This window comes from Ursus maritimus (assembly GCF_017311325.1).
Source record: "Ursus maritimus isolate PB19 chromosome X unlocalized genomic scaffold, ASM1731132v1 scaffold_X1, whole genome shotgun sequence".
Classification (NCBI taxonomy): domain Eukaryota; kingdom Metazoa; phylum Chordata; class Mammalia; order Carnivora; family Ursidae; genus Ursus; species Ursus maritimus.
The window spans coordinates 25,450,160-25,460,284 of record NW_024423319.1 but is presented as its reverse complement, the minus strand read 5'-3'; the positions used below and the strand labels follow the sequence as shown (position 1 = coordinate 25,460,284).

Below are 10,125 nucleotides of genomic sequence, written 5' to 3'. Positions count from 1 at the left end.
GTGGATAGCTGGTCAATGAAATTAGGAAAGCTATTTTCAAAAGTGCATGAAGTAGAAAAGTCTTAATTTAATATTTCCTGGTTCTAATTAGAATGATTGATGGAGGTGTTGCATAATCATACAGAACTGTTCAGAATTTAGAAGTGCCTTTCCTCTGAAAGTCAAGTGGTCTACAAGTGGGAAAACTATAAATTCTCTCAAAATCCTTTAATATTTTCAAGATACATATATTTCTCATATCACTACCTATATTATACATATCAGAATTGACAACATTTTTTGTAATGATGAGTATGTGGCTACTGAGCAGCTATTATGATGGAGAACTTAAATTTTAAATTTTATTCATTTTGATTAGTTTAAATATAAATATAAAGGACATGTGACTTGTGGTTACCATATTGGACAGTATAGACTGTATTATATGTATTTTAAATATGAACCTTAAGTTTAAGTAAAAAAATAAACATTTGTAGTGCCACAGTAAACTGAGTAATATAATTTTGGCACATTTGGTCTGTTTCTTATGTCACTTTAAATGTAAATTTCCATGGTTATGTTCTCTGAAGATAGTATGAAAAACATGTTTTATTTTATTTTATTTTATTTTATTTTATTTTATTTTATTTTATTTTTCTCATTAAACGTTTGTTTTAATGGGTCTCAAAATTCTGTGACAGATTTTTGGCCAAGTTGTTTCCATACTGATTTTAAAAACCAATAACTTAAAACTGCCAAACACACATACACAAAACAAATGGTCCACAAACATTCTCCTTTCCTTTTGAAGGTTTTATAATGCATTATGCTCATTAACCAGTCTTTTACTATTAAATTTAATGACCAATTGACACAAACAATTCTGAGACCATTCTTCCACCACCGATTAAGACTGCGGTGGCAGGTATTGGGATTAATATTCATTTAGCCTTCTGAGCTTTCTGGGCAGGCTTGGTGACCTTGCCAGTTCCAGCTGCCTTCTTGTCCACTGCTTTGATAACACCCACAACAACCATCTGTCTCATATCACAAGCAGCAAAATGGCCCAGAGGAGAATAGTCAGAGAAGCTCTCAACACACATAGACTTGCCAGGAACCATATCAATGATGGCAGCATTACCAGATTTCAAGAACATGGGGCCATCTTCCAGCTTTTTTCCAGAACGATGATCAATCTTCTCCTTCATCTCTTCAAACTTGCAAGCAACGTGAGCTGTGTGACAATCCAGCACAGGTACGTATCCAGCACTGATTTGGTCTGGATGGTTCAGGATAATCACCTGAGCTGTGAAGCCAGATGCTTACATTGGTGGGTTATTTTTGCTGTCACCAGCCGCATTACCATGATGAACATCTTTGACAGATAGGTTCTTGACGTTGAAGCACACATTATCCCCAGGAATAGTCTTATTCAAGCTTCATGGTGCATTTCGACACACTTGAGTTCAGTTGTAACATTGACTGGAGCAAAGGTGACCACCATGCTGGGTTTAAGAACACCAGTCTCCGCTCAACCCACAGGGACAATACCAATACCACCAATTTTGTAGATGTCCTGGAGGGGGAGACACAAGGGCTTGTCAGTTGGATGAGTTGATGGAAGAATGCAATTCAGGGCTTCAAGCAGCATGGTTCCACAGGCATTGCCATCTTTATGGGTGAATTTCCATCCCTCAAACAAAAAAGCATGTTAGTATTTGTCTCTATCATGTTGTCACCATTACAACCAGAAATTGGCACAGATGCTACTGTGTCAGGGTTGTAGCCAATTTTCTTAATGTAGGTGCTGACCTCCTTAACAATTTCCTTATATCTCTTCTAGTTATAGGGTGGCTCAGTGGAATTCATTCTGTTAACACCAATAATTAATTGTTTCACACCCAGGGTGTAAGTGAAAAGGGCATGTTCATGGGTCTTCCCATTCTTTGAGATACCTGCTTCAAATTCACAATACCAGCAGCAACAATAAGACATCACAATCAGCCTGAGATGTGCTGTAATCATGTTTTTTTTTTTAGATTTTTATTTATTTATTTGACAGAGAGAGAGACAGCCAGCAAGAGAGGGAACACAAGCAGGGGGAGTGGGAGAGGAAGAAGCAGGCTCCTAGCAGAGGAGCCTGATGTGGGGCTCGATCCCAGAACGCCGGGATCACGCCCTGAGCCGAAGGCAGACGCTTAACCGCTGTGCCACCCAGGCGCCCCTGTAATCATGTTTTTGATAAGGTCTCTGTGTCCTGAGGCACCAATGATGGTCACATAATACTTGCTGTTTTCAAATTTCCACGGGGAGGCATCAATGGTGATACCATGTTCACATTCAACTTCCAGTTTATTCAAGACCCAGGCATACTTGAAGCAGCCCTTTCCCATCTTAGCAGCCTCCTCAAATTTTAGAATAGTCCTTTTGTCAATCCTACCATATTTGTAGGTCACATGACCAGTAGTGATAGACTTGCTTAAAACTACATGTCCAATGATGACAATGTTGATAAGAGTCTTTTCTTTTCCCATGGTAGTTTACATGACACCTGTGTTCTGGCAGCAAATCCGTTGTGAAAAAGGAAACACAGATTATTTTATAAAAGGTTTTATTCACAACATGAATATATTTTTAATTTAAATTCAATTAGCCAACATATTAGTTTCAGATGTAGAGTTCAATAATTCATCAGTTGCATATAACACCCAGTGCTCATCACATCATTTTGTACAGCATTTGAAATGTACTTTTGGTAGTAAGAAGTAGATTTTATCATTTAATAATTTTACATTGCTAATGCCGCTTGTCATTCATCTATATGATGGTATTCTCTCCATAGAGAATTCCTTTGAGGTATATGTACAAAGTTACCTCTTTTGTTTGAGTTGAGATAACTTTTAGTTAGAGTATTTTTTATGTCTGAGATTACACCCATCCAAAATAATTAGTATATCTTGTCATAACATATCTAGTTTTTACAAACAATTATGTATGCATAACAATTTCAGTGCTAAATATCATTACTATTAGACAAATTTTGGGGGAACTGTGTAGTACAAAATAATAAACCTTTATTTACACTAGAGATAAGGGGGGCTTAAGCATGTCAGGGTCATTCAAACTTTGAAGGGTATTATTCTTTTACTAAGGAGAAAAAAATAAAACCTTCAAAGCAACTTCTTACAAGGTCTACTTTAGGCCTTTGAGTATAGCCATAAACTCTCTTCTTTCATATTTTCTCATTTGGAAGTGAGTCCCCCCAGATTAGCCATATTGCTACAGTGGAGATGTTGAGCATTTATGAAGAAATAGCTCCCCCAAAACTTGTCTGTGTAAGTCTAACTACAAATTAAATTATAGAGGAACATTTACATTGAGAATCATCTGAACCAATGACAAAGCCACAACTAGAGGTAGGCCTTGGGATTTACATTCAAGAATAAATTGCCTCTTTGGAACAAAAAAGGGACAAATCCAAGTGAATTTACAAGAATAATGGACTTGCAGAAATTCTGAGATGTATGGTGTTTACAAATATGATTCTTTCTCAACTTGCCTGAGCCCAAGCCACACATTTTGAATAATAACCTGGAATTTCTTGAAATTTCCTGAAGCATTCCTAAGCAGGATTTTAAGAATATGAGGTCATTTGCAGCTTTCTTTTATATGAGTGTACATCTTCCTAGAACTATGCAGTCTGTTTTCTAATTCATGTAACTTTTCTCAGTTTCTCTTTTCTCAAAAACTTTAGTTTCATTCAACATTGATTAAATGCATATTGTATGTTCAGAAGGAACAAAAGTATAAATATGTATTTCCAGAAGTTCTTTGTATCTCCTCCCTAACTACCTTTTGTAGACTAATAGCTCTTTGAAGGCTATGACTAGATCCATTATTCAATAGGTAACCTAAGACCTCTATACACTGCAATTTTTATTTACTGATAAAGGAAAGCTGCAAAGAAACGCATTTGATGATAATCAGATTTTCTTGGCTAAATGCGGAAGACTTCATTGGTATCAGTTCACCAAATGGAATGGGGATTGAACTTGTCCTTATTTAGATTCAACTCCCATTGACTACATATAAGGTTGTCATTGAATAAAAACTTCGAAATTATCCTTTTGTGATTAATTTCTGTTTGGAAAAAAAATCACATCATAAAGTATTTTACCCAACTTCCTACCTACCATTCCTCTTTTTCCATTTTGGGAGTTAGAACAGATAGAATTAATGGTGCTCTTGGGACTAAGGAAATCAGACATTTAATGCTTTTCACTTTATTTCAAATGACCCTTTAAATGTCTGCTTTGGGAATGAAACTCATCATTCTGTGAGGGTAATACAGGAAATATTTTATCTCAGTTGCAAACAAAGTACCCCCTGGCACAAGACTTTTAAAATCTTTGGCATTAAACCTCCTGAAACCCATCTGTGTTGAAAATTAATTTTTTGCTTTGGGGCATATTATATTTACATATTTTCTTTTTATTTCACAATATTTAATCTAGTGAGAAAATAGCTTCTTAGGCCAAGCATAGAATCCAACTCACAGGCCACAAGGTGGGGAAATCTCTGCAATGTAAAACCACAACTGAGTATATTATTTATAGGAGTAATCATTTTAAAGCAGCAAATACATTGTGATTTCCTCATATTTTTCATGGTTTTATTTTCTATGTGAAGCTTATTTAATCAAATACGTTGAATTTTAATGAAAAATTGATGAAAGTAAACAATGCATAGAACTATGTATTCAAATTGTTCATTCGATGGCCAACTGTAATCCTCAAGTTGGTCAGAAAAGCAATGTCCGTGGTTTTGTCTTTTTTCCTAGTAGAATAAAGCTGCACTGAAGAATGCTTATCTGCTCTCTTTTTCTTTAGTTGTGTTGTTTTAAACCTGTGGCTTTCAGCAGAAAGTGCTTTTGTCCCAGAGGGGATATTTCTTTTGACAATTTCTGGAGGAATTTTTAGTTGTCATGACTGGGGAAGGAAGGTGCTACTGGCATTTACTGAACAGAGGTCAAGCATACTGCTAAACGTCCTAAAATGCACGGGACATCCCCACAGAACAGAGAATTACCCAGTGCAAAATGTCGATAGTACCAAGGGTGAGGGAAAAAAAAAAGAAAAAAGGTTCAAAACAGAAAATCTCATCCAAAAGGAAACTGAATTTATGTCAAACAATTATGCTGCACATTTCTGTATTCAAATGCTAGGTCCTCTCATAAACTAATCCATAGACTTCTCTTTTTTAAAGGTTTTATTTAAATTCCAGTTAGTTAACATACAGCGTAATATTAGTTTCAGGTGTACAATATAGCGATTCAACACTTCCATAAACACCTTGTGATCGTTGCAATCGGTGCACTCCTTAATCCCCAACACCTATTTAACCCATATCCCCTCCTACCTCCCTTCTGGTAACTATCAGTTTGTCCTCTATAGTTAAGAATCTGTTTCTTGGTTTGCTTCTCTCTTTTTCCCTCTGCTCATTTGCTTTGTTTCTTAAATTCCATATATAAGTGAAATTATATGATATTTCTGTTTCTCTGACTGACTGATTTCACTTAGCATAATACTCTCTAGCTCCATCCATGTCATTACAAATGGCAATATTTCATTCTTTTTATGGCTAATATTCCATTGTATATATATCTCCCACTTCATCTTTATCCAATTCATCAGTCATTGGACACTTGGGCTATTTCCATAATTTGACTACTGTAGGGAATATTGCTATAAACATCGGGGTGCATGTATCCCTTTGAATAAGCATTTTTGAATTCTCTGGGTAAATACCCTGTAGTGCAATTGCTGAATCCTAGAGTAGTTCTATTTTTAACTTTCTGAGGAACCTCCATACTGTATTCCTGAGTGGCTGCACCAGTTTGCATTCCCATGAACAGTGCAGGGGGTTCCCCCATCTCAACATCCTTGCCAACACCTGTTGATTCTTGTATTGTTGATTTTAGCCATTCTGACAGGTGTGAGGTGATATCTCATGTAGTTCTGATTTGTATTTCCCTGATGATCAGTGATGTTGATCATCTTTTCATGTGTCTGTTGGCCATCTGCATGTCTTCTTTGGAAAAATGTGTATTCATGTCCTCTGTCCTTTATTAAATTGGATTGTTCAATTTATGGGTGTTGAGTTTTATAAGTTCTTTACAGAGTTTGAATACTAAGCTGTTATTAGATATGTCATTTGTAAATATGTTCTCCCATTCTGAAGGTTGCCTTTTAGTTTTCTTGATTATTTCCTTTGCTGTGCAGAAGTTTTTATGTTGATGAAGTCCCAATAATTTATTTTTGCTTTTGCATCCTTTGCCTCAGGAGACATATCTAGTAACAAGTTGCTATAGCTAATGTTAAAGAGGTTACTGTCTGTATTCTCTAGGATTTTTATGGTTTCATGTCTCACATTAAGGTCTTTAAACCGTTTTGAATTTATTTTTGTGTGTGGTGTAAGAAAGTGGTCCAGTTTCATTCTTTTGCATGTTGTTGTCTGTTTTTTCCAACACTATTTGTTGAAGAGACTGTCTTTTTCCCATTGGATATTCTTTCCTTCTTTGTTGAAGATTAACTGACCATATAATTGTGGGTTCATTTCTGGGTTTTCTGTTCTGTTCTGTTGATCTATGTACCTATTTTTGTGCCAGTACCATACTGTCTTGGTCAAAAAAGCTTTGTAATATAACTTGAAGTCTGTAATCGTGATGCCTCCACCTTTGCTTTTCATTTTCAAGATTTCTTTGGTTATTTGGGGGTCTTTGCAGTTCCATAAACATTTTAGGATTGTTTGTTCTAGCTCTGTAAAAAATGGCAGTGGTATTTTGACAGGGATTGCATTAAATGTGAATATTTCTTTGTGTAGTATAGGCATTTTAACAATATTTATTCTTCCAATCCACGAGCACAGAATGTCTTTCCATTTCTTTATGTCATCTTCAATTTCTTTCATCATTGTTTTATAGTTTTCAGGGTACAGGTCTTTCACCTCTTTAAGTAGGTTTATTCCTAGGTATGTTATTATTCTTGGTGCATTTGTAAATGGATCAATTCCTTGATTTCTCTTTCTGCTGCTTCATTATTGGTGTATAGAAATGCATCAGATTTCTCTGTTAGTTTTGTGTCCTGCAACTTTACTGGACTTGTTTATGAGTTCTAGCAGCTTTTTGGTGGAGTCCTTGGTGTTTTCTATATAGAATATCATGTCATCTGCAAATAGTGAAAGTTTTACTTCTTCTGGTCCAATTTGGATGATTTTATTTCTTTCTGTTATCTGATAGCTGTGGCTGGGACTTCTAGTACCATGTTAAATAACAGAGTTGAGATTGGACATCCCTCTCTTGCTCCTGAACATAGAAGAGAAGCTCTCAGGTTTTCCCCATTGAGAATGATATTAGCTGTGGGTTTCTCATACATGGCCTTTATGATGTTGAGTTATGTTCCCTTTATCCCTACTTTGTTGAGGGTTTTTATCATGAGTGGATGTTGTACTTTGTCAGGTGCTTTTTTTTGCATCTATTGAAATGATCATATTGTTCTTATCCTTTTATTAATGTGGCATATAAATTTAATTGTTTTGTGAGTATTGAACCACCTTGCAACCCAGGAATAAATCCCACTTGATCATGGTGAATCAGTTTTTTAATGTATTGTTGGATTCAGTTAGCTAGTATTTTATTGAGAATTTTTGCACCCATGGTCATCAGGGATATTAGCCCGTAGTCCTCTTTTTTAGTGGAATCTTTGTCTGGTTTTGTTATCAGGGTAATGCTGCCTTCATTGAATGAATTTGGAATTTTTCCTCCATTTCTAATTTTTGGAATAGTTTGAGAAAAATAGCTAGTAATTCTTCTTTAAATGTTTGGTAGAATTCCCCTGGGAAGCCATCTGACCCTGGAGTTTTGTTTGTTGGGAGGTTTTTGGATTCAATTTCTTTTGCTGGTTATTGGTCTGTTCATGTTTTCTATTGCTTCCCGTTTCAGTTTTGGTAGTTTATGTTTGTAGGAATTTATCCATTTCTTCCAGGTTGTTCAATTTGTTGGCATATATTTTTCATAATATTCTCTTACACTTATTTGTATTACTGTGGTGTTGGTTGTTATTTTTCCTCTGTCATTTGTGATTTTACTTATTTGGGACATTTCTCTTTCTTTTTTTATTATGTTCAATTAGCCGACCTACATACATCATTAGTTTTTGATGTAGTGTTCAACAATTCATTATCCCTTTCCTTTTAGTACGTCTGGCTAGAGATTTATCAATTATATTGATTTTTTTCAAAGAACCAGCTCCTGACTTTGTTCATCTGTTCTATTGTTTTAGTATCTATATCATTTATTTCTGTTGTAATCTTTTTATTTCCTTCCTTCTAATGTTTAGGCTTTGTTTGTTGTTTTTTTCTAGCTCCTTTAGGTGTAAGTCTAGGTTGTTTATTTGAGATTTTTCTTGCTTCTTTAAGTAGGTCTGTATTGCTATGTACTTTCCTGTTAGGACCAATTTTGCTGCTTTCCAAAGGTATTGGACCATTGCATTATCATTTCCATTTGTTTCCATGTATTTTGTAATTTCTTCTTTGATGTCTTGGTTGACCCACTGATTGTTTAGTAGCATGTTCTTTAACTCCATCTGTTCATTGATGAAAGGGGGGCGGGGTTAAAGTCCCTTAATATGGTCTTATTATCAATATTTCCTTTATGTTTGTTATTAATTTTTTATATATTTGAGTGCTCCCATATTGGATAACTCAGTATTTACAATTGTTATGTCTTCTTTTGTATTGTCCCCTTTATGATTATATAATGCTTCTTTGTCTCTTTTGACAGTCTTTGTTTAAAGTCTATTTTGTCTATTATGAATATTACTACTCTGGCTTTCTTTTGACACCCATTAACATGATAAATGTTTCTCTATCCCCTCACTTTCCAACTGCAGGTATCTTTTGGGCTGAAATGGGTCTCTTGTAAGCAGCATATAGATGGGTCTTTTTTTCCCAATCCATTCTGACAGCCTGTATAATTTGAGTGTAGAGTTTAGTCCATTTACATGCAAAGTAATTATTGATAGCTGTGTATTTATTGTCATTTTATGACTTGTTCTTATTTCTGTCGATTTTCTCTGATCCTTTCATGTTTTGACTCTTTTGTTCTCTCCTTTGCACTCAGAGAGTCCATTTTATTATTTCTTGCAGGGATGGTTTTGTGCTCATGAACTTCTTTAGTTTTGTTCGTCTGGGAGAAACTCTTTATCTCTTTCTATTCTGAATGATTGCCTTGCTGGGTAGAGTATTCTTGGCTGCAGATTTTTTTCCCATTTTGATGTCAAATGTATATCAAGCCACTCTCCTCTGGCTTGCTAAGTTTCTGTTGAGAAATCTGCAGCTAGCCTTATGGGTCTTCCCTTGTAAGTTAAGGGCTTCTTTTGTCTTGCTGCTTTTATGTTCTTTTTCTTTGTCTCTATATTTTGCAAATTTAATTACAATATGTCTTGGTGTTGACCTGCTTTTGTTGATTTTGATGGGCATTCTCTGCCTCCTGGATCTGGATGTCCATTTCCTTCCCCAGTTTAGGGACGTTTTCAGCCATTGTTACTTCAGATAAATTTGCCGCCCCCTTATTCTTTCATCTTCTTCTGGGACTCCTATAACACAAATGTTGTTATGTTTGATGGAGTCACTGAGTTCCCTAAGTCTATTCTCGTGTTGCATAATCCTTCTGTCCCTCTTTCATTCAGCTTCATTGTTTTCCATTATTTTGTCCTCTAGTCACTAATTTGTTCCTCTGCTTCTTCCATCCTGCAGTTCATTCCATCAAACCTGTTTTGAACCTTGTTTATTGCATTCTTCATCTCTGATTGATTCTTTTTTAACTCTTTTATCTCTGTGGTAAAGGTCTCATTGATGTCTTCTATTCTTTTCTCAAACCCAGTGACTCGTTATGATTGTTGCTTTAAATTCTCCATTTGGCATGTTACTTATATCTGTTTTGCCTAGATCTCTGGCTGTGACTTTTTCTTGTTTCATTTGTGATAAATTCCTCCATCTTGGCATTTTGTCTAAGTCTCTGTCTTCTTCTCTGTGTTAGAAAAGCCGGTATGTCTACTGCTCCTGAAAGTAATGGCCTTAAGAAGAAGT

At 35.5% G+C, this 10,125-nt stretch overlaps 1 pseudogene; it reads right to left on the bottom strand.

Annotated features, from left to right (window-relative positions):
* Positions 1-920: 920 nt before the first annotated feature.
* Positions 921-2,513, bottom strand: LOC103680230 (annotated as a pseudogene).
* Between the last annotated feature and the right edge of the window lie 7,612 nt (positions 2,514-10,125).